The 24403-nt window shown below is 47.4% G+C and overlaps 1 protein-coding gene across 5 annotated transcripts in view; it reads right to left on the minus strand.

The window, feature by feature from the left end:
- Positions 1–24027, minus strand: part of LOC140411055 (tyrosine-protein kinase Fyn) — a 431995-nt gene extending 407968 nt beyond the window's left edge. For 2 of the 5 annotated variants that reach the window (XM_072500045.1, XM_072500044.1), the window contains exon 1: positions 23860–24024. The gene's annotated coding sequence lies outside the window, so the exon portion shown is untranslated. Of the gene's footprint in view, positions 1–23859 lie in introns of all 5 variants that reach the window. The other 3 variants (XM_072500049.1, XM_072500048.1, XM_072500043.1) reach the window with 3 other exon arrangements.
- Positions 24028–24403: the final 376 nt, after the last annotated feature.

The following is a 24403-nucleotide window of genomic DNA, read 5'->3' on the forward strand; positions in this document are numbered from 1 at the left end:
CCTCTTATGGACTGACCTGATTAACATTACACCCCTGTATGCTTCACCCGAAGCCGGTGTCTATGTATTTACATTGTGGCCCTATTATGTATTTTCTTTTTCTTTTCTTTTCATGTACTAAATGAACTGTTGAGCTGCTCACAGAAAAATACTTTTCACTGTACCTCAGTACACGTGCCAATAAACCAATCCAGCACTTGTGAAGCGCAGACTTGAACATGCTCGTTCCACTTCACAGCTTTCATCAACTTGTTCCCCCATTTCTTGACCCTCAAGACTCACCTTATTCCTTTCCCTGGGCGCGATGCTCCGAAATGGAGACTAAGTGATTGCGCCGTCGTGATCACCGTCGCGTTCCACGACGGCGCGTAACGGGCGCGGGGACGACCGATTCTGTCCCCACAGGGGGCCAGCACGGCGCTGGAGTGGTTCACGCCGCTCCAGCCTCCCTTCCCAGCGCCAAATGGGCGCCGCGCCAACCCCCGCATGCGCGGGGGACTTCTTCAGCGCGCCGGCCCCTACGCAACATGGCGTGGGGGTTCAGGGGCTTGCCGCGCAACAAAGTAGTCCCGGGGGGGTAGAGACGGGCCGGCCGATCGGTAGGCCCCGATCGCGGGCCAGACCCCATCGGAGGCCCCCCCCCCCCCCCCCCCCCCCGGTGAAGGAGTGCTTTTCCCCGCCCCACAGACCGCCCCCCCCGACCCTTCGTGCAGAGTTGGCAGCGACCAGGGTTGAACGGCGCCGGCGGGAATCTGCTTTTTCCGCGAAGCCGCTCGGACCATTCGCGGCAGAGAATCGGCGGCCTCGCCGATCCCAGCGGCCAGCGCCGCGTCAAACGCGCCGGCGCAAATGGCACCGATTCTCCCCACTTCGGAGAATCGCTCGCCGGCGCGGGGCGTCGTGGCTCGGTTGCGCCGATTCTCTGGTCCGGCGCGGGGCTGGGAGAATCCTGCCGCCTTTCTTTTCTAAATAAAATAGTTATCAGCTATTAAAGTTTGACTGCTGAATGCCCATTTTCTCTCACTTTACCCACCCAATAGGATCACCCAATTTTCTTTGTATTAAACGTCTATCGGAAATCTCTGCGCTCAATCTCCTAACCTACGTCCTCCAAACATCAGGCAATTTTCCTTCGTTAAACTTCCTCTGAACGGGTGTGCGTCATCTGTGAATTTTGATTTGCCAGCTGAGGTTGCAGAGCGTGCCTGCTCCACCCACAAGAAAAATACAATTAATTTAAAAAAGTTAGAAAGGTCACATTTTGCAATGGAACAATTCATATTTGCAGCGAGCATCTGGCGCAACACCAGAAGTTTCAGATTTGTTACTCACTGGAGGGGGGGGGGGGGGGGGCTAGTACTTTTTTTCCCTCCCTACTTCAATACATGTATGTAACTATTCAATTAACAAAGTCCACATTCTATACTTATCCTTTTTCTGCCATCCATGTTCTGAGTCAAGTGCATATTTAGGAAAAAGTATATTTTCATAATCTATAATGTCCATTAATTTCTGAACACAGCCATCTGCATCAGCAGCAAGTAACAGACAGAGCTAAGCGATTAATGAACGCATCAGATCTAAGCTCCGCAGTCCTGCCACATCCAGCCGTGAATGGTGGCGGACAATTAAACAACTCACTGGAGGAGAAGGCTCCACAAATATCCCCATCCTCAATGATGGAGGAGCCCAGCACATTAGTGCAAAAGACAAGGCTGAGGCATTTGCAACAATCTTCAGCCAGAAATGCCGGGTGGATGATCATCTTGTCTCCTCCAGAGGTCCCCAGCATAGAACATAGAACGATACAGTGCAGTACAGGCCCTTCGGCCCACGATGTTGCACCGACATGGGAAGTCAAAAAAAACAAGCATCAGAGATGTCAGTCTTCAGCCAATACAATTCACTCAATGTATTGATGTAAGGCACTGGATACTGCAAAGGCTATGGGCCCTGACAATATCCCAGCAATAGTACTGAAGACCTGTCCTCCAGAACGTGCCGCACCCAGAGCCAAGCTGTTCCAGTACAGCTGCAACACTGGGAAAATTAGAAATGTGGAAAATTGCCCAGGTATGCCCTGTACACAAGAAACAGGACAAATCCAACCCAGACAATTACCGCCCTATATGTCTACTCTCCATCATCAGCAAAGTGATTGAAGGAGTCATCAACAGTGCTATCAAACGGCACTTTCTCAGCAATAACCCACTCGCGGACACTCAGTTTGGGTTCTGCCAGGGTCACTCAGCTCCTGACCTCATTACAGCCTTTGTTCAAATATTGACAAAAGAGTTGAATGCCAGAAGTGAGGTGAGAGTGACTGCCTTTGACATTAAGGCAACATTTGACCAAGTATGGCATCAAGGAGCCCGAGCTAAACTGGAGCCAATAGGAATCAGGGGGAAAACTCTCCACTGGTTGGAGTCATACCCGGCACAAAGGAAGACGGTTGTGGTGGTTGGAGGTCAATCATCTCAACTCCAGTACATCACTGCAGGAGTTCCTCAGGATAGTGTCCTCGGCCTAACCATCTTCAGCTGCTTCATCTATAACCTCTCTTCCATCATAAAGTCAGAAGTGGGGATATTTGCGGATGACTGCACAATGTTCAGCACCGTTCGTGATTCCTCAGATAGTGAAGCAGTCCATGTCTAAATGCAGCAAGACCTGGACAATATCCAGGCTTGGGCTGACAAGTGGCAACTTACATTCACGCCACACAATGACCATCTCCTACAAGAGAGGATCTAACCATCGCCCCTTGACATTCAATGACAGCCCCATCGCTGAATCCCCCACAATCAACATCCTGGGGGTTACCATTGATCAGAAACTGAACTGGACAAGCCACATTAATACTGTGGCTACCAGAGCAGGTCAAAGACTAGGAATTGTACAGCGAGAAACTCACCTCCTGACCCCACTCCCCCAAAGCCTGTTCACTATGAGTGCAGCTCTAACAACACAAGAAGCTCGACACCATCCAGGACAAAGCACTTGATTGCTCCCCCTTCCACAAACATTCAAACCCTCCACCGGCGAACCGTGGCAGCCGTGTGTACCATCTACAAGATGCACTGCAGTAACTCACCAAGGCTCCTTTGACAACACCTTCCAACCCCACGATCACTACCACCTAGAAGCAAAAGAGCAGCAGATACCTGGAAACCCCACCACCTGGAGGTTCCCCTCAAAGTCACTCACCACCCCGACTTGGAAATATATCGCCGTTCCTTCACTATCACTGGAGCTACATCCTGGGACTCTCTCCCTAACAGCACAGTGGGTGTACCTATACCTCAAGAACTGCAACGGTTTAGAAAGACAGCTCACCACCACCTTCTCATAGAATTTACAGCGCAGGAGGCCATTCAGCCCATCGGGTCTGCACCGGCCCTTGGAAAGAGCACCCCACTTAAGTACCACACCTCCACCCTATTCCCCTTTTACCTCTGTAACCCATTAACCCCACTGAATTGACCTTCTGAAGGGAAATTAGGGACAGGCAATAAATACTGACCTAACAGCGATGCCCACATCCTGTAAATGAATTAAAAATAATAAATAAATAAATCTGCTAAAACTAAGGAACTTTTTTTTCATTTGTTTGTGGCTGGGCCAGAATTTATTGCCTATCCCGGAGGGCATTTAAGATGTGGGTCTGGAGTCACATGTCAGCCAGACCAGGAAAGGATGGCAGATTCCCTTCCCTAAAAGTCATTAAATGATCCAGATGGGTTTTTACGGCATCAACAAGGGTCTCCAGTCATCATTAAGACTTTTAATTCCAGATTTCCATTGAATTCAAGTTTCACGCGCTGCCATGGTGGGATTGGAACCCGGATCCGCAGAATATTACCTTGGGTTGCTGAATTATTAGTCCAGCGACAGTACGGCTATGCTATTGCTTCCCCATAAACTTGTTCTTATGCAGCACTCGTCACCGTCTGATGCTTCGAGACATTTCTAAGTGAATAAACTTAGAGGTGGCAAATGGAGTTTAATGTAGAGAAGTGTGAGGTGATTCACTTTGGAAGGAATAACAGGAATGCGGAATATTTGGCTAATGGTAAAGTTCTTGAAAGTGTGGATGAGCAGAGGGATCTAGGTGTCCATGTACATAGATCCCTGAAAGTTGCCACCCAGGTTGATAGGGTTGTGAAGAAGGCCTATGGAGTGTTGGCCTTTATTGGTAGAGGGATTGAGTTCCGGAGTCGGGAGGTCATGTTGCAGCTGTACAGAACTCTGGTACGGCCGCATTTGGAGTATTGCGTACAGTTCTGGTCACCGCATTATAGGAAGGACGTGGAGGCTTTGGAGCGGGTGCAGAGGAGATTTACTAGGATGTTGCCTGGTATGGAGGGAAAATCTTATGAGGAAAGGCTGATGGACTTGAGGTTGTTTTCGTTGGAGAGAAGAAGGTTAAGAGGAGACTTAATAGAGGCATACAAAATGATCAGGGGGTTGGATAGGGTGGACAGTGAGAGCCTTCTCCCGCGGATGGATATGGCTGGCACGAGGGGACATAACTTTAAACTGAGGGGTAATAGATATAGGACAGAGGTCAGAGGTAGGTTCTTTATGCAAAGAGTAGTGAGGCCGTGGAATGCCCTACCTGCTACAGTAGTGAACTCGCCAACATTGAGGGCATTTAAAAGTTTATTGGATAAACATATGGATGATAATGGCATAGTGTAGGTTAGATGGCTTTTGTTTCGGTGCAACATCGTGGGCCGAAGGGCCTGTACTGCGCTGTATTGTTCTATGTTCTATGTTCTAAACTACTAGTGGAGTGTAGTTGCTATTGTTATTGCACACCGCAAGGACCCCGCAAACAGCACTGGAGTAAGTGACCAAATTAATCTGATTTGATGCTGTGGGTTGAGGAAAATCTTCCTAGCTCCTCGTTTAAAAAAAAAAATCAAGGCCAAAAGTCGGAGCCCCAGGCAGCGTAGCAGCGCTCCCTCAATACGACACTGAAATGATAGGCTAGGTTAGATCGTGCTCAGACGTGGAGCTTGAACTTTCTGAATCACAGCAAGAGTGCTGCCACTGAGTCACGACTAACAGAAGTTGAGCATTTTCCATCAAACAGTAGTTTTAGAAGAGGCTGTTCTTGAAAAATAACACTTTCAGAAAATCGTCAAAACTTGGAAACCATCACGCAGAAGCCTCCTCATTTATACCATTTGGTCAGAGATAAAACAACAAAAAAAACCCTTCTTTCAGCCGGCCCAAAACTCAGAATTTAAGAAACATGGAGCTTGGTGGATCTGAAATCAGGCCTTTACTGGAGAACAAAAATTGGCGTACTTTTAAATGCTGGTAAAATAAAATGCTAAATAGGTCGAAGTGAGCACCCTGACTGACAGAACAAGGAGAAGTTGCAGCCTCCTCTACATTAAATATTTATCGAGCAGTAAATTCAGCAAACAGGTCTCGCACCAAATATTCTGGAGCCAGTTTTCAAAAGACGTGCTCCTCTGTAAAGAGCATTTGCAAGGCTTTTAAAAAAGATAATGCTGCAATAGATCCGTTCTGACTTTTGCAGTTTTAACCCAGTTTCAGTGTGCAATGATGAATGGCCACAGGTTTGTGGGTGTCGAGTCAACTGGGCTGGGTGAAGGAAAATAAAAACCAGGACTTGCAAAGAAAAGTTAAAAGACTCGCAACCTTCTCAACAATTCACATTCTCGTATGTCAGCATTTTAATTAATTTTTTTAAATTCCCCTTACTGTCCGTTGCCCTGTCCCCCAGCATGATCTGTCCACCTGTCTCAATCAAATTCCGAACTTATGGAATGAGTAAAAAGCGAAGACAGCCAGTAGGTGGGACTTTACATTAAACCCAAATTGCCACAGATAATACTGCATTTTCAAACAAGCCGATACAAAAATTCCCAAATACTCAGGACAGTGCCTTTCCCCAGATTGAGCCAAGAAGTTAAAACACTCAAGTGCTTTAAATGATCACATTGCAAACAAAGCCCAGCAGATTTGCAAATGCAAAACTGTAGCTGAAAGCTACTTTCAGGCACCATCTCACAAAACCTTTTAGCTTGACATTGATCAATTCAAGTGTTGAAAAGAAATCGCAATTGCAACATCATGGGCGCAATTCTCCACTCCCACGCCGGTTGGGAGAGTCGCCTGGGCCGCCAAGATTTCCGGGGACGCCGGTCCGACGCCCACCCGCGATTCTCCCAAGCGGCGGGAACGGCCCGGGCGAGTTTCGCGGGCCGCAGGCCGGAGAATCGCCGGAGACACCGAATGGCGATTCTCCGGCACCCCCGCTATTCTGAGGCCCGGATGGGCCGAGCGGCCTTGCCAAAACGGCGGGTTCCCCCCGGCGCCGTCCACACCTGGTCGCTGCAGTCGTGGGCAGTGCGTGAACGCTGGGGGGGCGGCCTGTGGGGGGGGCGAGGGGGGATCCTGCACCGGGCTTCACCTGGAATGTGGGGTGGCCCGCGATCGGTGCCCACCGATCGTCGGGCCGTCCTCTCTGAAGGAGGACCTCCTTCCTTCCGTGGCCCGCAAGATCCGTCCCCCATCTTCTTGCGGGGCGGACTTAGCGAGGACGGCAACCACGCATGCGCGGATGACGCCCGTTATGCGGCGCCGGCCGCGTCATCTGTGCGGCGCCGCTTTTACGCGGGCGACAAGGCCTGGCGCGTGTAGATGACGCGGCCCCGATCCTGGCCCATTGTCAGGGCCTGAATCGGTCGGGACCGGGGCCGTCACGACGGTGTACACGACGGCGCGGCCACTTCGGCGTGGGAGTGGAGAATCCCGCCCCACGAGTTTAGTCAAGCTTCCTTACCCAATTCCTTTGTTCTGGCTATGTCAAATAGCCATTTTTAAACAGATTTAAAAAGCCAGATTAGAACTTGAAGCAAGTTTGCCTTTTTTTAAATTCAAAAACTGATCATTTGACACAGAGTTCCTTCAAACATCTCAGCATGACTCAAAAATTATATATTTTTTGTAAAATTGTAAGGACGTTTTGTTTAATTCTGTGAGGAGAGGTTGACGAGCTCAGGACTGTTCCAGAGGAAGCCAAGGGGAAGAATTCCTCCATGTCGAATCATAGAACAGAATCCCCACATTGCAGAAAATGGCCATTCGGCTCATTGAGTGTGCACCAACCCTCTGAAAGAGCACCCTCCCTTGGCCCACACCCCCACACTATCCCCATAACACCCCCTAACCTTTGGACAGTGGGAGGAAACCGGAGCACCAGGAGGAAACTCACGCAGACATGGGGAGAACGTGCAGACTCCGCACAGACAGTGACCCAAGACCGGAATCAAACCCAGGTCACTGGCGCTGTGAGGCTGCAGTGCTATCCACTTTAAATTCGGAATAGATGGGTGGAATCCATCGCGATTCCCACAAATTATAGAACTAGCAGGTTTCCAAGCACAAAGGAGGGAAGACATACAGGATGATTTCAATATAATGCAGAAGGGGCCGGAAGCCTGGTGTAGCAGAAGCAAATAGTGTGGAAAAATATTAAGGACAAATTAGGCAATTGGATTTTAGGTTTGATTTTTGGAGATCAGCCTGATAGGCGAAAGACTATCTAGTCCTGGACTGTGTGCTGAAGAATTAGTTCAAAGATCTGAAGAAAAAAAAGGAAATTATTTTGAGAAGAGGATTATCCTTCCTCCCACCATTAACATTTGTCACTTTGGCAATATATGAGAGAGATATAAATGTTTTTAAAAAGCAGAAAACTGACTTCTGCAGGTAAAAAAGTGGAGGTAAATGAATATTCCACATTGAATCAGCTACTTCAAAAAGGCTCTGGAGGTGGTAGTGGGGCCGGTGATTGAAAGCGAAGCCTGAGTCACCAGCCCCAGTGTCTGCTCCTGTGGCATGGCGATACATTTTGTTGGAGAGCACGCCTGTGAAATGTCCTCGGGGTGTTTTGCTATATTAAAAAAGGTGCTATTGAAATGCAAGTTTCTGCTCCTGTAATAAAATGTGGCAACTATGTCACATCCAAATTTCGGGCCTAAGAACAAAGAACAATAAAGCACAGGAACAGGCCCTTTGGCCCTCCATGCCTGTACCGGTCATGGTACCAACCTTTGCCAAAACCCTCAGCACTTCCTTGTGCCATATCCCTCGATACCCAACCTATCCATGTATTCGTCTAGATGCCTTTTGAATGCTGTTAATGTATCTGCTTCCACAACCTCCCCTGACAACGCGTTCCAGGGACTCACCATGTTCTGCTTAAAAAACCTGCCAGGCACATCTCATTTAAACTTTGCCTCACGGACCTTAAAACCTATACCCTCTGGTGACTGACCCCTCCACCCTGGAGGGGTGAAAGAGTGCCTGCCCATCCACTCTATCCATGCCCCCCATAATCTTGTAGACTTGTATCAGTTCACCCCTCAACCTCCATCTTTCTAATGAAAACAGTCCGGGTCTATTCAGCCTCTCCACATAGCTAACACCCTCCAGAATAGGCGACATCCTGGTAAACCTCCTCTGCACCCTCTCCAAAGCCTCCACATCCTTCTGGTAGTGTGGCGACTAGAATTGTGCGCAATATTGCAAGTGCATATTCCCACTTGCATTAAAGCAAGGAGTTGAACTCACGACCAAACAATTCAAGAGCAATTGGGGATAAGTAACAAATGCTGGGCTTGCCAGCGACAATCACATCCCATGAAAAAGAAAAGGAGCGCAGCTTCCTGCTGGAGAAGTTTTCTGAATCAAAGCGTGTCTGTGTGGGTTTCCTCCTGGTGCTCCAGTTTCCTCCCACTATCCAAAGATGTGCAGGTTAAGTTACAGGGATAGAGCGGGGGAGTGAACCTTGGTAGGACGCTCTTTCAGAGGACTGTGCAGACTCAATGGACTGAATGGCCTCATTCTGCACTGTAAGGATTCTACCATCCATGAAACTCATGCTCGTTTCATAGTATCAGCAAACCAGTGGAACAAGACTGAAAAACCGAGCAAAAATATTCTGAAAATTTATTTACAAAAATATAGGGGAAGGAGATAAAGGATATGCCAAACTTAAATTGAAACAAAATGCCTTGACATACAGATCTGACATTCGGTGTCCTTAAAGTACCAAAGACATTTTTTTCCTTAGCTCATGATTGTTGGGAGTTGGGTTCTTAAAGTTCAATGTGTTGAGATGCAAGTGCTTGAAACGTGATTTGAAAAATAAATCCTCCTGGCGCCTGCAGAATGGAAGCCACAAAAGTCCCAAACACACCGTGCTGGCACCATTTGTAGTCAAGACCCATCCTAGCAGAAGCTGACTGGCCTACCCAGGCCAAAGGTCCACGTAGAAATAAAAGGTACCTTTGTCTGAGGAGAAAAGGGAGGGAGAGAGTGATTTTTGCAGACTGTGCTGGGAGGCGACACAAGCTTTCGCATACAGAATCCTGCATCTTGGAAACTCTGTGACACCCATCTCAAACCCACATCCTCCCGCTGCAGTTGCAGAAGAGAAGCAAGTTGAACTTTTAAAGACTTCAGCACAATTATAAAAAAAAGTGTGTTTGGGTAGAATTCACAACTGTTACTGCAGCGAATTTATTTTCAATATATTGGCACTCTTTTGGCACAGACACCACTACATGGGCTGCCGCACATAAATTAATCATTAGTGGGAATTTAAATTAAGAATTAAAAACCAAATGGCTGGATATCTTGGAAGGATGGTAGTTCTTCAACATGAAATAGTCTAGGAAGGTTATATTGGCCTTGGAGGGAGAGCAACGTAGGTTTACTAAAATTATATCTGTATTACAGTGGTTGAGTTATGAACATAGAACATACAGTGCAGACGGGCGCCATTTGGCCCATCGAGTCTGCACCGACCCACTTAAGCCCTCACTTCCACCCTATCCCCGTAACCGAATAACCCCTCCTAACCTTTTTTGGTCACAAAGGGCAATTTATCATGGCCAATCCACCTAATCTGTACGTCTTTGGACTGTGGGATGAAACCGGAGCACCCAGAGGAAACCCATGCAGACACGGGGAGAACGTATTTTTCTGCGAGCAGCTCAGCAGATCATTAAGTACATGAAAAGGGATAAAAGAAAATACATAATAGGGCAACACAAGGCACACAATGTAACTACATAACACTGGCATCAGATGAAGCATACAGGGTGTAGTGTTAATGAGGTCAGTCCACAAGAGGGTTGTTTAGGAGTCTGGTGACAGCGGGGAAGCAACTGTTTTTGAGTCTGTTCGTGCGTGTTCTCAGACTTTTGCATCTCCTGCCCGATGGGAGTTGGAAGAGTGAGTCGGCCGGGTGGGAGGGGTCTTTGATTATGCTGCCCGCTTTCCCCAGGCAGCGGGAGGTGTAGATGGAGTCAATGGATGGGAGACAGGTTTGTGTGATGGACTGGGCGGTGTTCACGACTCTCTGCAGTTTCTTGCGGTCTTGGGCTGAGCAGTTGCCATACCAGGCTGTGATGCAGCCCGATAGGATGCTTTCTATAGTTGGTAAGAGTTAATGTGGACATGCCGTATTTCTGTAGTTTCCTGAGGAAGTATAGGCGCTGTTATGCTTTCGACGTAGCGTCAGGGTGGGTGGACCAGGGCAGATCTTTGGAGATGTGTACCCGTAGGAATTTGAAACTGCTCACCATCTCCACCTCGGCCCCGTTGATGCTGACAGGGGTGCGTACAGTACTTTGTTTTAGAAATAAAACATTCAGTGCAGAAGGAGGCCATCGGCCCATCGAGTCTGCACCAACCACTTCTGCCCTCACTTCCACCCTGTCCCCGTAACCTAATAATCCTCCTAACCTTTGGACACTAAGGGCAATTTAGCATGTCCAATCCACCTAACCTGCATGTCTTTGGACTGTGGGAGGAAACCGGAGCACCCGGAGGAAACCCACACAGACACGGGGAGAACGTGCAAACTCCGCACAGACAGTAACACGAGCCAGGAATGGAACCTGGGACCCTTGCGCTGTGAAGCCACAGTGCTATCCACTTGTGCTACCGTGCTGCCCATAACCCTATCCCCGTAACCCAATAACCTCTCCTAACCTTTTAACCCTCCTAACTTGCTCATTGATTTTATGAAGTCAATGACCAGCTCTTTAGTTTTGCTGGCATTGAGGGAGAGATTGTTGTCGCTACACCACTCCACTAGGTTCTCTATCTCCCGCCTGTATTCTGACTCGTCGTTATTCGAGATCCGGCCCTCTATGGTCGTATCGTCAGCAAACTTGTAGATGGAGTTGGGACCAAATTTTGCCACGCAGTCGTGTGTGTACAGGGAGTAGAGTAGGGGGCTAAGTACGCAGCCTTGCGGGGCCTCGGTATTGAGGACTATTGTGGAGGAGGTGTTGTTGTTCATTCTTACTGATTGTGGTCTGTGGATCAGAAAGTCGAGGACCCAGTTGCAGAGTGGGGAGCAAAGTGAAGCTAGAACAGTTGTTAATTTTAAATTTGAGATAGATGGATTTTTGTTAAGCAAAGATATTAAGGGATATGGGCCAAAGGCAGGTTTATGGAGTTAGGTGACAAATCTTATTTATTGGCAGGACAGGCTCGATGGGCTGACTGGTCTACTTCAGTTCCTATGACTGGTACAAATGCAACAACTTATTAAGAGGACAATCAGGGGACTTCCGGTGATGGCGGGCAGGAGGCGGCCGCACAATGGAGGTCTCCCGTTTGGGAACGGCATTTTCGGGGCTTTAAGCCTGGTCCCAGGGTCCACGGAGGCAGCAAAAGCAGGGAGAAGGCACAGAGGCGGCAGAGTGAAGGCACGGTGAAGAAAAATGTCGAGGGTGAGCAAAAGAACGTCCGTAAGGAAAACAGCTGAAGGTCCGTCGGGGAGTGGAAAGGTCACCGTGGGGTCACCAAGGCAAATGGAGGCTGGAGCACCAGTGGAGGCCGCATTGCTTACAGATGAAGAAATAATTAAGGTGATGGCTGCGGAATTCGAAAGGCAGTTTACAAAATACATGGAGACAATGAGGAAGGAGATGAGAGAGGTTTTGAGTGTGCTGGTGGAGGAGGCGATTTCCCCGGTGACGACGGCGGTGGCGAGCGCAGTGGCGGAGGTGCGAGAGCAAGGGGAGGCGCTGAAGGAAGTGGAGGAGACGTTATTGCAGCACGGTGATCAACTTGCCTCGATGGGGAAGGAGATGCGGATGGTGATGGACATTAACGAGGATCTGCGAGGAAAAATGGAAGACCTGGAAAACAGATCCAGGTGACAGAATTTGAGGGTCGTGGGGCTGCCCGAAGGAGTTGAAGGACCGAAGCCGACTGAGTATTTTGCCGCGATGCTGGCGAAACTACTGAGGGAGGGGGAGGATCCCTCCCGATATGAACTGGATCGAGCTCATCGGTCGTGGAGGCCTGTACCAAAGGCAAGTGAGCCGCCAAGGGCAGTGACTCTGTGCTTCCGTATGTACAGTGTGAAGGAGAAGGTCCTGAGCTGGGCCAAGCAGAAGCGGGTGGTGCAGTGGGCTGGAGCTGGTATACGTGTATACCAGGACTTTACGGTGGAGCTGGCGAGGAGGCGGGCTGCCTTCAACCGGGTGAAGAGGGCACTGTACATTAGCGAGGTGCAGCGCGGCATTGTTAATCCAGCGAAGTGGAGGGTGACTTACAAGCGCAAGGACTTTTATTTTGGAACGGCGGAAGCAGCGGAGGAGTTTGCGAAGGCAGAAGGACTGTGGCAGAACTGACAAATTGAGGAATGGCCATGTGCCGATGTAACCTCATGGCTGTATTTTCTTCCTTTTTGTATCACTGCGTGCAGGTGAAGAGGCTAAAGGAGCCAATGTTGTATATATTTGGACAAGGGAAGTTATGGGACTTTCACTGGAAATGAGGGCTCTTTGGGGTGGAGGTGGATATGCGGGGTTCGTGTGCTAAAAGGGGATTTCTGGGCTTCCTAGGACCGGGCATATATTGGCAGGTGGGCCGTTGTTTGGGGTGGTGAGAGGATGGGATCATTGGTATTGTTAAGGGGATTGATTTTGTATTTGTTACCGTTTACTGTTTGTGGGTGGGGTGTAAATTGTGAAGGAAAATATGTGAAAATGGAGAATAAAAACATTTTTTTAAAAAGAGGACAATTAATTAAGGTGCTGCTGCAGAGGGGAAGGCAGGCAGGGGGTGTGGGTCTTCCAAACCTGATGTATTATTACTGGGTGAAGAAGGTGCAAAGATGGGTCAGAGGGGTTGATTCCCAGTGGGTCAGAATGGAGAAGAGTTTGTGCAAGGGGTCGGGATTGAAGGCACTAGCAACAGCGCCGCTCCCGATGGCCCCGGGGAGATACTCAGGGAGTCCGGTAATAATAGCTTCATTGAGAATTTTGAGGCAGTTTCGCCAACACTTCGGGTTGGGGGCAGGGTCAAGGGAAATGCCGATTTGGGGGAACCACAGATTTGAGCCAGGGAAGTGGGATGGAAATTTTCGGAAATGGGAAGAGAAGGGGATTAAGACACTAAAAGATTTGTTTCTTCAGGGTCGGTTTGCAAGGTTGAAGGAGCTGGAAACAAAGTATGGGCTGGAGCAGGGGGATTAGATACACGCGGGTTAGAGATTTTGCCAGAAAGGAGATACAGAGCTTCCCGGTGGAGCCGGCCTCCATATTGCTGGAGGAGGTGCTGGCGACAGGGGGACCGGAAAAGGGGGTAGTGTCAGTGGTTTACGGAGCTATTTTGGAAGAGGACAAGGCACCACTGGAAGGGATCAAAGCAAAGTGGGAGGAAGAGTTGGGAGAGGTTATAGAGGAGGGGGTTCTGGTGTGAGGTGCTCCGGAGAGTGAATGCCTCCACCTCGTGCGCAAAGTTGGGGCTGATACAGCTGAAGGTGGTATACAAAGCACACCTCACGAGGGCGAGGATGAGCCGATTCTTTGAGGGAGTGGAAGATGTGTGTGAATGTTGTGGGGGGGGGGCCGCTAATCACGTTCATATGTTTTGGTCCTGTCCAAAGCTGGAGGATTACTGGAAGGAGGTGTTTAGTGTAATCTCTAAAGTGGTGCACGTGAAACTGGACCCGGGCCCCCGGGAGGACATATTTGGGGTGTCGGGCCAGCTGGGGTTGGAAATGGGTGCGGAGGCAGATGTTGTAGCCTTCACCTCGCTGATCGCCCAAAGGCGGATCCTGTTGGGATGGAGATCAACCTCTCCACCCTGTGCCCTGGCGTGATGGGGGGACCTGTTGGAATTCTTGACTCTGAGAAGGTTAAGTTTGAACGGAGGGGTCCTACAATTCATGGGCATTATTCATTATGCACTTTCAAGAACTGGATAACATCGAACATTAGTTGGGGGGGGGGGGGGGAGGGGTTGACTGCATGTGTTAATGGTGACTATGGGTGAATACGGATTCCTTTTTGTCATTTGTTTATGTGAACATGTCAGCGAATGGTTTGGGTTTGGTGGGAGGGTGGGATCGTTGTTATTGATATGGGGATTGACTTATTTGTTGTGTGATTATTGTTTATTGTTGGTGTAAATTTGGGAGAAAATGTGAAAACGGAGAATAAAAATATTTTAAAAGAAAAGAGGACAATCAATTAGCCAACTGCAACTTTTCACCATCATCACCTTTCACACGACCAACATTTCAAAACTATTCTGAAAGTGCTGGTAAGCAAAGTACATGCTGATTTTGAGCCACTATTGAAGTCTCCAGACCAGCTCACTCTTCTTACTGCCATCTCATTCCTACCTTGGCACTACGTTGGACAAGGCAAGCATTTGCTCCTCGTACAGCTAGCTGGGAACCCCCCTTCACCCAGAGGAGAATGGAGATGCTCAGAATTGCTGCATTGTAAAACACACAGGCAATTAAAATTTTAAGGAGGTACTAATTTATGGGAGGGGGAAGTAAACTGGCACTGGAAGAAAGGCATTTCCTGGAACTGCTCACAATATCTATGTGTCACCTTGTGTGTCCGAATTTAACAAGAAATCTAGAGTGACCTCTTACACATCTCTCCCATCAGGGGAGACAGCTGTGGGCTGGCACGAATTATGGCAATAGCAAACTCCACACCGACAGTCCTCAAGGCCGGAATTGAAAATGAAAATGAAATGTAAATCGCTTATTGTCACAAGTAGGCTTCAAATGAAGTTACTGTGAAAAGCCCCTAGTCGCCACATTCCGGCGTCTGTTCGGGGAGGCTGTTACGGGAATCGAACCGTGCTGCTGGCCTGCCTTGGTTAAATTGAACCTGACGCTGTGAGGCAGCAGCGTTAGCAAAAACCACAAAAATGCGGTTTCATTTTTCAAAAAAGTACAGATAAGTATTACTTCGAACCACTTAATCTCAGAGTTGAGACTGTGTCGCTGCTGACTGCGTCCTGCCTTGGCTGACTAGAGATCAAGAACTCACGGCAGCAATTTCAACAATGATGAAAGTACCACATTACACTCACAAGTAACCTTTTACACATTGCTGTCTATCCTGCAGAGCACATCTCACTTTTGACCCCGTTCCAAACTAAAAGCAACAAAACAAAAAGCCTTCTTAGCCCTTTTTCTTAAATACAACTGGATTTACCAATTTTGGCTGAATATAATTTTAACAAGCTGGGGCTTTTTCTGACTGGTACCAACACACTCCTCAGCAAGCCCCAAGCACACCAATGGCAATTGAAGAAAATTTAAAAACAAAGTTTTAAATTCGACAATGAATAGCTATTTTTTGCCAACGGAGTGATAGATGGGCCTGAATGTTTACGCTCTACTTACAAACTACTCAAGCTTTGTTTATTGTAAGTTCCAAGAATTATCCAGCTTCGAAAACTCCTGGGACCGATGTAGTGTTTAGAAAGAGTTCTGGCAGGTGCTGCATGTTGATAATGTTGAATATTTTACTCTAGGTCCATTGAAGGTAAAAGTTGCAAACCTGCCCGTTCAAAATCTATGGTACAGTAACATTCATTTCATAAGCTAGTCTGTCCCAATTGCTTCAGCTTCAAGAATGATCTACTCTTGCTCGAAAATAACAGCCGATGACAAAACTTGGTACCTTCTTTCTTCCTCAATACCCTCTTTCTTCCTCAAATGAAAATTTTCAATAACATGTCTCACAACCCCATAGACTGTGACAACCTAAAGCCTCTGAGGGTGTCATATCTGCCCGAGGATCCCATATCTGCCCCTGTGAACAGGGACAATGCTGACAAAAGCATCAAAAGGCAACGAGGATCGGAAATTCCCAATCACTTCAGTCTGTGGAAGGTTCAATGGTCTACACGAGGCCATCAGCCAGGACATTATTGTCAATACCAATAAAAGCAAATTACTGCGGAAGCTGGAATCTGAAACCAAAAAGAAAACGCTGGAAAATCTCAAGTAGGTCTGGCAGCATCTATAGGGAGAGAAATGAGCTAATGTTTTGAGTCCAAATGACGCTTTGGCAATATCAACATCCCTTGGGTAGAACGGGGCTCTTGCTCTTAATCATAGGAACAGGAAAGTGCACAGATTTGAGTTTGCTCCACCCCAGTTAGATTGCAGCTGATCAGCATCCAGACTTCAATTACCCTTTCCATGTCCCTCGAAAAAAATATCGATCGCATTCTTGAAAGCCTCAATTGCCCCCGCATCCGCAGAGAATTCCATATTTCCACGATCTGGTTTGTGAAGAAGTGCTTCCTACTTTCACTCCTAATGGTTCAGCTCCAATTTTATGATTACAATCTTTTGTTCTAGATTCTCCCAGAGGAAATATTCTCTTTATCCACCACTCCGAGACATATCACATTAAACACCTCAATTAGAACACCCTGCTATCTTCGACACAAAGAAATGGAAGTCAAACTTTTGCAACCTGTCCCCATAATTTAACACTTTAACTCCCAGTATCTTTCTGGTGAATCGATGCTTTCGCCCCCTCAAAGCCAATACATTTTTCCAGAGGTGCAGTGACTAAATCTGAACAATGCTCCAAGTGGAAACTGGCCAAAGTTTGCTCTCTTTGGATTTCCATCCAATGGAGGTAAAGGTCAACAACATTCCATTAGCCTTTGAGGAGCTCGAACAGGAGGAGGCCACTTAACCCCTCAAGCCTGTTCTATTATTCAATGTAATTGTTGTTGACCTATGACCGAACTTCATTAGCCCACCTTTGTCCAATATCCCCAAATTCCTTTGGCGAAGAATAATTTCATCAATTTTCCATTTATCAATTGATCCAGCATCAGTTTCCATTACTGACGAGGGTTCCAAACATCTACCACCTTGATGGAAATAGTTCCTCACTATCTACCGATCTAATCCCCTTAACATCTTGGAAAGCTTCTAAATTCCAGGGAGAATTGCTCCAGTTCCTGGTTGGCTCTGTGGAATGTAGAAAGCAATTGGACCTATTGCTTTTTATGCCTGTTCACTAACATTTTGTGGTCTAAGTGCACACATCACCAAATGTCTAGCTTCTCACCATTTCGAAGACTTAGGAGGAACTTCTTCACCCAAAGGGTCGTGATCTCCCGGACGGATCTCGCTGCCGTTATCGTCTCGCGCTCACCTCCGCTTCAGCCGTTCCTCCCATCTTTCACCTGTATTCTCCTTGTTCTCTGTTCCTGGGGATGCCAAGTTTGTTATCGTATCCCGTGCCCTCCTACCGACTGTCATTTCCCTGCCTCCCCCCTACCTCCCTGGTTCTCCTATCTTGTTCCCTGTCCCTTCCCTCTCCCCCCTCCTGTGGTTCACCTTTCTTTCCTCTTTGTCTCCCCCCCTCTCCTCCCGGCCTATCCCTCCCTCTCATGCTTTGGCTACTTTCCCCTGATTCTTAGCTACCTGGCTATTCTTCTGCCTGTTAACAGTAAAGGAATTATGGGTTAAAGTGAGCGGGTGGGTAAGTGGAGCTGAGTCCACAAAAAGATCAGCCGTGATCTTATTGAATGGTGGAGCAGGCTCGAGGGGCCAGATGGCCTACTCCTGCTCCTAGTTCTTATGTTCTTATATCTTCACACTTCTCCAGATCAAATGCCACCTGCAATTGTTTTTCCCACTCACTCAATCTGTCCATGTCCCTTTGTAACTTCCAGTCTTCCATCTGCCCCACTTGTTGTGCCTTCCAACCCATCACTGTCTTTCTGGTTTCCTACTAGAACGTCCACATGGTGAGGGGCGGGGAGGGGGGAAACATCAGATGAGCATAGGTTACCCTTTTGCTGAACCTCCTCACTTTCATTGCTTTCATGAGCTATTTCATGAAAAATGGTCCCTGGGTGAAGTACTGGCGAGCTGTTATTACCTATCGAACCATGTCTCACATATTCAGAAGGGGAAAGAAATATTGGTGGTGGTAAGGATGATAACCAATCTCTGCTTCCCCCAACGTTCATAACATCCACCACCCACAGAACCGCCATTTTAAATGATTGATATGACATTATGGCTGAACTACCAGTTGGTCATAATATTCATACAGTAGATGCCAAAGATTTCATCACCTCTCTCATTGCCATCCATGAGTACGTGATGCACAGGCATTCAACTCGAGACATATTAAAATTAGAAATTGACACGTCAAGGTACATTATGCATACTTGATGCATGGCAACTACCCAATTCCTTGCATGTACATTTACATGTACAAAACGATAATGTAAATAATTTCAGGTCATCATTGTATGTGGTTGGCGTCTGATCTAATAATCCTATAACCTTAACTTCTAACACTCCAATTATAGTATGTTCCTATTTACAGTTTGTTTATTTTTAGAATGTGGGGATTATGAACAAACAGAATCAGGTTTGTATCCTACTATAATCCAGAAGGGTGAAGAAAACCATTGTGGTTGGGATTCTTTAATCCCTGCCACTAAGATCGGGAATTCCCATTGGGAGGAGAATCCGGTGTCAGGCCAAAACGGGATTGGTGACGGACAGTAACCCATTGCTAGCCTCCGCTCCCATCCTGCCAGACATCCTGCCCCGCACCAGCGGGATCATGTTGCGATTAACGGGCTGGAAGCTGCTGACCACCGCAAAGCAGCTGAAAAGTTTAACTTCCTCTTTTCTAACCGCAGAAAGCACTTAGCATTTTTGAAGTGATCTGCAGGTGTCAATCATAACAAGAATGTTTATAAACATTCATGGAGAGTACTTCAGATGCATTTAAGCGTAAAGGGAAAGCGTAAAGGGCAGCATCCTATTGGCAGCTGTGTTTAAACCATTAAACTAGCAAAGGCTCATTAAAAAGGTACTGCACTGTGAAATTGAATTAATTGAAGGGTGGCACGGTAGCACAGTGGTTAGCACTTCTGCCTCACAACTCCAGGGGCCGGAGTTCAATTTCCAGCCTCAGGTGACTGTGTGGAGTTGCACTTTCTCCCTATGTTTGCGTGGGTTTATAGGATGGAGGTAGGGTGATTTTTCCAAGGGCTGGTGAAGGTTCGATGAGCTGAATGGCCTCCTTCTGCACTGTATATGTAATGATTTTTATGAATGCTAAGCATTTCAAGGGAACTGTTGAATCCTGAATGAACTGGCTGGTCTGCTCATCAGCTGCCAGAGTGAGGAGACCACCTCAGAGTTCAAACAGGTCAGACCAGAATTAAGACCTTGGAGATCACCATGCCAATAATGAGCTTCGGTTGCCCAGGACCGGAAGGGGCAGTCAAGACACAGGACCCACATTCCAGACGAGGGTCCTGGGATCAACCCTTTACCCACAGCCCAAGGCCACATACGCCCCAGGACCTTGGTGGAACCCCTCCCATCTCCAGCCTGGCAGCAGCAGAGGGGCATATGAGCAATGGTCTGACCCCCTTGACCCCACTCTGGGTCCATGGTGCCAGGCTGGGGAGTCACTGCCAGGCTGGCAGTGCCAGTGCACTATCAGCAATGCTGGGGGCAGGGGCCAAAAGGGTCTGGCCACCCTCATGGTGTGGGAGTGGTGACCTGGTATTCCCATTTGGTGTGGGAGTGGGGGGGGTGGGATAATAAGAGGATGCCCCTCCTGAATGAGGGGTTGGGGTGCTCCCTTTGTCAGCAGGGGAGGTCAACCTTTGTGTTGCAGGTGGGGTGGGGGGGGGGGGGCAGTTCCTATCCCTGGATGCTGGGATCGGGGCGCCCTTCCAAAATGGGGATAGGGTGGAGGCATGGGCTTAAGTGGGGTGCTTTTTCCCAGGACCATTGCAGGTTTGATGGGCTGAATGACCCCAGTAAACTGCGGAGAAACGGGCGTGTTCAGCCCTATGCATATTTTTGCATAGTCAAGCATGGGAATCCTAGCATCAGTGGGACAGTGTCAATTCGCCACTGGCAGAAGACTCTGAATGGAGAATGGCGGCCAATATCATTTATTTTTCAAATGAGTTAAAATTCACAGCAACCTGTCCAACGTTCAAAAGACTGATGTTCAAGAGCAACGACTATGACCAAGTGTTCATGAAGGACAATTTCTGCTTCCCAGTTCAGGAAAACAAAAGTAGCATTCCACTGCTTTATATGTTTATTGAATGGACACTGTAGTCAACAGTCCACAACACTGAGTATTTACTGTATTAGAGAATTTACAGTCCAATAGACCCATATCCATCTTTACACTCCACATTTCCAGCCACCATACTATGTGAAACACTTGCAGTTGTCATCGGATGCAATCTAATAACCATATAACCTTAACTTCTAACACTCCAATTACAGCGTACTCCTATTTACAGTTTGCTTATTTTGAGAATGTGGCGATGTTTAAAGTCAGCTTTGACTATTGTTCTGGTTTGCTCAGTGACAACACTTTTGCTGAAAGCAACAAAACAAATCAGATCCAAAAGGTGGAGGGTTTCAAAACTGACAACGGGACTTCCATCAGGTCCATTCTCCATTTAAACTTGTTCAATTTCACTTGCCACACACGAGGGTTATTGGAGCTTGGGATACTGTCACAGGGAATAGCTGAGACAATGACCATCTCTAAGAAGGGAAGGGTAAATGTTTGAAGCAGAGGCAGATACTGGGTTATGAGAAGAGGGCATGTATTTCCCCCCCTCTAGAAAAGGGAAGAAAAGTTTGAATTCCTTCCCTCTGTACTGTAAAAATCCACGGTTTTGTTAATGAAAGAATGCTGGGTGTTTTTTGTTGCAAGTTTACCCTTAATACTGTGAGCAGTTTTGGGCCCAGTATCTAAAGGAAGGACTTGGAGAAGGTTCACAAGATCCTGGAAATGAAGAGTGTGTTATATGAGGAGAGGTCGAGGACTCTGGGTCTGTATTCAATGGAATTTAGAAGGTCGGGGGGGGGAGAGGGGGTCTAATTGAAACTTACAAAATACTGAGAGGCCTAGATAGAGTGAATGTGGAGAGGGTGTTTCCACTAGTAGGAGACACTATAACCCAAGGGCATAGTCTCAGACTAAAAGAACGATCCTTTAAAACAGAGAGGAGGAGGAATTTCTTCAGCCCCAGAGGATTGTGAATCTGTGGAACTCTTTGCCGCAGAAAGCGGTGGAGGCCAAATCACGGAGTGTCTTTAAGACAGAAATAGATAGGCTCTTGATTAATAAGGGAATCTGGGGTTATGGGGAGAAGGCAGGGGAATGGGGATGAGAACACATCAGCCATAATTGAATGGCAGAGCAGACTTAATGGGTCCAAAAGCCTAATTCTGCTCCTATATCTTATGGTCTACTGTATTTGGCAACATTTTCTACTTCCAACCATCTCGTACGCTTGCAAGATGTACTGATGAATGTATCGAAAACCTTGAAAGTTGTGAGTACTGGACAAAACATTGCGCTCACGCTCAGTAAGAAGATCTAGAGGCGATAGAAAGGATGCTCCCTGGTGCGAGGATTTACAAGAGGTGCTTAAAGTTAAAGGGTGGAATGGGGTAGATTGAAATAATAATTTTCACACACATCCACAACAGATGGAGGGGTTGCACTACAGGAGTTTGTATTTGAAACAGAGATAGTGACAACCTTTAATAAAGCATCAGGTGGGTGGTTAAATGGAAGAATGCAGGAAGGTGGGGACAGAAGTAGCGCATGAGATTGATTGATTGGGGATGAGAAAAATATCAGCCATGATTGAATGGCGGAGCAGACTCGATGGGCCGAGTGGCCTAATTCTGCACTGTAACAATTCTGTGGCAGATGAATGCCAAGGCAAACTGGGCGGACATTGCATCCTATCGCCTGTTGCAATCACTGTGGAGTTCCTTTCTGGTCTTCGCTTATGTTTATCCTTTCTCGACCGATGTCCAATTTAAATGATGCAGGTCCACTCAGCGGCGGCACTGTGGTGCAGGCATGGATTATATATTGCTTTTTCAATGTACGATGGTTGGTCTCCCCTACATGGTAGCAGCCACCAGGCTTGTGCAGTCACCACCCCCAAAACAAATCACATCAAAAATAAATCAAACTGTCCAGCAGCTAAACCGCAAATTATGAGAACAATAATTTTCCTCCACAAGTTTCAGTCTCCTAGAACAGAAGCAAAAGGTCGCGTGGCAAACCATCTTATATTGAGAAAAATGTATGCCTACATTGATCCTATATGGAGTCCTTCCATGTGGAAGCGTTGCACAGAGATTCTCCTGTCGAACTGATTTTACCCTGTGCAGTAAAGTTCTACACAGAAACAGTCCGCATATATAGTGTGAATCCAACACTGCCTTGAGTCGGCGACTAAAGGACATTGTAGACAGGGATTGTTTGGAGGAAGAAGTCCCATCGAATCCGAATAGAGGAGGCATGAATGGACAACACGATCTCAGACGGTGTGAACCTTTTCCTAATGCACCTGTGTGAGGCTGAACGCCTATCGCCAATCCGGAGTGACAATGTCCAGTCGCTGATTCAGTTCCAATAACATGTCTGTCCCTGAACAGGGGGCGGGGAGGGGAGTTGGCAGAAGGGGGAGGGAAGAGGGGGTGATATTTTGCGCCAACCATTTCTAAATCAGATCATCTACCTCAGACATAGATGATGATGGTAGAAAAGGAGGGAAATGAACATTTAGACCCTAGGGTGGAAACTGGGTTAAAACTAGTGGGAGGGCCGCAAAACTGCAAAGAAAGAGTTTCGATTGTGAACTAGCGGAATGCAATTCAAACTACCCAGGAGCAGCCAGCTTCAGCACAAACCCCTTTTTGCAATTGAAGCAGATACGGACTACCACATGAAGCAGGATTTTCCGTTACAATCTTGGTTGTAGAAACAACGTAACCCGAGAGGAGAGGGATACTATCCTCTTTTTTAAAAAAAATAAACTTCTGGAGAGCTCACACTGCGGTTGCAATTCGGTGGGTGTTACCAACATATGTTACCAGTTCTGTCAAAAGGAACACTTCAGAATAAAGGTCATTGACGCGCGGGGACGGGCAGGGAAGAGACAGAGAAATAACAAGCGGATACATGAAACTGCAAGACTTGTTTCATGTCTCCTGGCGGACAGCACTATTGCATCCATTCCAGATTGGATTGATTCAATCAGGCAACTTGAAAGCTTTCAGGACTGAAAGGCTGTTTTGCTGCTGAAACCTCCCAAAGCAAAAACAACAGAACCCCTCTGATATAAAACATATAAATCAGAAACCCTCTTCTGGCTAAGCATTTTAGAAAAACACAAGCAAGCCAGCACAAGTTGACGCGACATTGAAAGATAAAATATCCCAATTCTAATGTTAAACAGCACACACGAGAGATCAGCCAGATACAGCTGACAAATACATGGGTGTGTGTTGCCTGGGTGTGAGAGATCTGCTGCAGACTCTCCCAAATCCTATCCCTCTCTCTCTCTCTCTCCAAATCCCATCCATCTCCCTCCCATCTCAGCAATGTTCAATACCTCCAACTTCAAATCAAACTGCAAACTGGCCATTTGAAATTGCAAAAGACAAACAGGAGCACTGGCACCTACCCGAGAAGCCGGCCGACTTGCATTCGCATCTCCTCTGGCTCTGTCCCCTGCTCTCCCTCACACACACTGTCTCTCTCTCTCTCTAAATGACTGAAGCCTCTGTCATCCCAGCCCCGCACTCGCTTCACTCTTTGTGCCGGGGAGGGAGCCGAGAGCCTCTGACGTCACCAGGTCCGCCCTCTCACACCAACATGGCCGCACAACCGAACCTGCTGTCGGTGCGGAAGTGATGTCGCTGCGGAAAGCAAGTGGCGGATGACGTCACAACGGGACAGGCCGCTCGGCCCATCTCAAATCCCCCGCCCAGGCAGCTTCTAACTTTCACTTGTTTCTGACATGTTTCCGCAATTGTTTGCCTTGGTGGCTCTGGAAGTTTATTTCACGTCTTGGTCCCTCTTTATGCGAAGAAGAATTTCCTAATATCAATCCTGTTGTGTTATGTAATTTGGAATAACACAAGCTGCCACTTGATGCAGTTTTGAGTAAAAGATGCTCCAGACTTTGAAGTGAGTTCAATGTGTTTATTGAACTATTAGCACAGTTC

Source organism: Scyliorhinus torazame, chromosome 4 (genome assembly GCF_047496885.1).
Source record: "Scyliorhinus torazame isolate Kashiwa2021f chromosome 4, sScyTor2.1, whole genome shotgun sequence".
In the NCBI taxonomy this organism is placed as follows: Eukaryota; Metazoa; Chordata; class Chondrichthyes; order Carcharhiniformes; family Scyliorhinidae; genus Scyliorhinus; species Scyliorhinus torazame.